The sequence below is a fragment of the Nelumbo lutea genome, chromosome 2 (genome assembly GCF_056320005.1).
Source record: "Nelumbo lutea isolate HS-2025 chromosome 2, American lotus-T2T, whole genome shotgun sequence".
NCBI lineage: Eukaryota > Viridiplantae > Streptophyta > Magnoliopsida > Proteales > Nelumbonaceae > Nelumbo > Nelumbo lutea.
In genome coordinates, this window is record NC_142685.1 from 82,735,984 (window position 1) to 82,739,235 (window position 3,252).

Below are 3,252 nucleotides of genomic sequence, written 5' to 3' on the forward strand. Positions count from 1 at the left end.
GATTTAATGGTACTGCTCATCAAATTGCTTGTAAACTTAAAATTATCACTAAAGAGTTGTTTTTGTTAGACACTTATCCTCCTGATGTATATAACGTCTCAAACTTTGTATCTTTCTGGTTCTCTTAATGCATTTTCTCTTTATCTTTCAAAAAAAAAAAATAACAATTGAAATTGGAAAACCAAATGCATGTGCTCTTATTGATTTATTTATTAATATTTAATAACTACCGACAAAAGATGTTTTGTGCCAACACAACAACTCCGAAGCAACACATTAAATTGCAGTTTGTGAGAAGAACCGAGTGAGACCTAGAAAGCCTATGTACACCTGGTAGAACAGCAGCACTACAGGGCCTTTTCATTTGCATGGACTAATCTACTTCGGAATGTTCTGGGAGCAAAATTCCTCCTATTCTTCAGTTTTTCTTCAGCTTGATATGGCCGTTCGAAATAAAGCTAGTGGGTTGGCATGGTCCTTCACTATAAATGCCGGCAGTTGGGAATGTGATGGGCTAAGATTTTTTATTATTTTTATTCTGTCATGAGCTAAGCCTGAGACGAAGTGGTAATTCGAACCTGAATGGCTGTATCTATCACAACCGTGTGAACCCAAAATTTGTGATGACCCCAGCCGCACAGCGAGTGGTTGAGCTTTTGTACCTGTAGATATATCTTTGATCTGTTTCTGATATTTGAAGAATATCATTAATTAACTAGTCAGAATCGTCGCTTCATTTAAGCTTTTTCTGGAGACTTTGGTGGTCCAGACATGATGGAAGCCGATTTTTCTTTACATCAGTACTGTTCATGGGGATCATGACTGTAGGTAAGGTCATGGCTATTTTAATATCGAGATGGCAACCTTTGCCATGTTAGGTAGAGTTGTTATATAAGAGAGCGACGTAAAGGATTCATAGTTGTTGGTCACAGCATAACGAAATTTTCTTTCATCAGTGCTGAAAGAAAGACTATAATTTTGTAAATCAAAAATGGCAATTGGTAGGAGAAAATTTATTTTCCTTTTCTTTAATTTACGTCACCTTCATATGTATTTTACAAATTCATCCTCTAATATTGCAAGTTTGCAACTAAAACTAACTCCTTACAGCTGACTGGGCAATGATGTTAAAAAACTAGTCAATTTTGTCTTGGTATTCCTAAATTATAAGACTGCGTTTGAAATTGGTGTAAATCATGAATGATGTAAAAGTTTACATCGGTTTGGTTTTGTTGGCGTTTGAGAGGAGTGTAAATAAAGATTAATGTAAAACTCCACTCTAGATTAGATTTGTTGGCATTTGGATAGAATGGTGTTTTACATCATGAATCGATGTAAAACCTCATCGAGCATAAAGTTTTACATTGGTTATCGATGTAAATATTACATCAGTTTTATCGATATAAAACTTTACACTTTTTTATCATGGTTTTCAAAATGTAACGAATACATATTATACGGTTCAGTGTAAAACATCATCAATGTACTTTTACATTGAAGATATTTTACACCATATCCAAACGAAACCTAAAGAAACAACAAGTGTTTAAAAGAGTAGTTTTAGCTAAGAGTCTTGGACCCAGAGTCTTATCAATGTGACCTATCTACCATGTTACACAGAGTTGAGTGAAAACATTGTTAAAAGTGGGATATGTAATCCATTAGAAATGATAGAATTCGCATCCTCTGCATTCGTGGTGTGGAAAATTTTCTACACCCACAAATAGGAAATTTCCACGTCAATTATAATTTTTAAAATCCTTCTTAATGAAAGTTCATAGTTAATAATGGAACTTGGACTAAAAAAAATTGTTTTGGCTTATTCCACACATTGGACTCTATTCTGTTAGACAGTTGTATGCCCTTAGCTCCAATCAGAATAATGTACATTATGAATTTATTGTAAATGAATAAAGTATATATTTGATTCATGTTCCTATGTTGTGTTTCTGTGTAATGCCCTTAGACTGAACAATTATGAGACTCGTGTTAGTTTAGAAAGTTCATAGCCGTTGGATAAGTCTGGGGAGATTTATCCTACCAAGGTTGACACTGGTGTGCTGCCAAATGTTGAGGTGGCCTGTCTCAGCCGCCAGGGTGAGACCCAAGGCACATGCAGTGTAGGATTAATTGAATCTTTGAACCGGACCAGATTTCTAGTATTGCCTTGGACCTTGGAGATTGATGGGCAAAACTGGAAAGTTACACCTGACCCGTAGACTCGATTATGATACTGCACTAGGTATCGGATTGGGCTATCTTTGATATGCCAATCAGTGAGATCCTTAGCGGGGGTCAAAACCTGGGAATGTTGGGACAATCTGAGAATTCATTTGAGTGGGTAATCATAGTGACAGGATCAGCCCCTTTGTCGGACAAAGGTAATGATCGAGGATGCACTCTCTCTGATGGAAACCAAGGCAGCTGGTAGCCAATTTCAATCGTTGAGATTTGTTTTGCAAAATATATTTTATATGAGATATAAAAGTATATATATTATGGTTTTCAAACATTTGCAAATGGTTTTAATTCCCAGGATCCATGTGAGCAGAGAGTGCAACACTGTTCCTTGTAGCCGAGGGAAAGGTCCTCTCTTATCGGGTAGTGTTTGATCATTATGGGCTGAGAGGTCAAGTGTAAGACCATTTAGGGTAATACCTGATGGACTAATCTTGCATTTGCCCACAGTCCCTGGGTGTTATAAGGTGCCTTGGCCTAGGGACCACTTAGGGTAAGTGTTGGGCCCATAGAGCCCATGTGATGAATTTGAGGGGGTGCACTGTCCATAACAATGTATTCGGCCAGGCCTTATAACAAAGGTTGGGCTGAACCCATGTGGCTGATGTGTAGATCAATGTTTAGGTCTCACGCCATACAAGGTAGCCCAACTGGGCAGTAGTTTGGAAGGCTAAGTGAGCACATAACCTTATTGGGCCTAAATCCCATTTCAAACTGGGCTGATTTGATCAGTTAAATGAGGGGTGAATTCTAAGATCAGATTAGCAGATAGGATTGGGTCTTAACCCTATCCACTCAGAGAATCCAGATCTGAATGTGATTCAGATATGGAAACCTCCTAATAGGATTAGGAGGGGGCTGATCTAATATGCAGATAAGATAAGGGTTTACCCTTATCACTTAAAGGGAATTCTGATCCAAATATGATTTGGATCAGCAACTCCTAATGGGATTAGGAGCTGATCCCTTTAAGCTTATAAAAGGAGGAGGGGGCGGCAGACTTTAGAAGACATT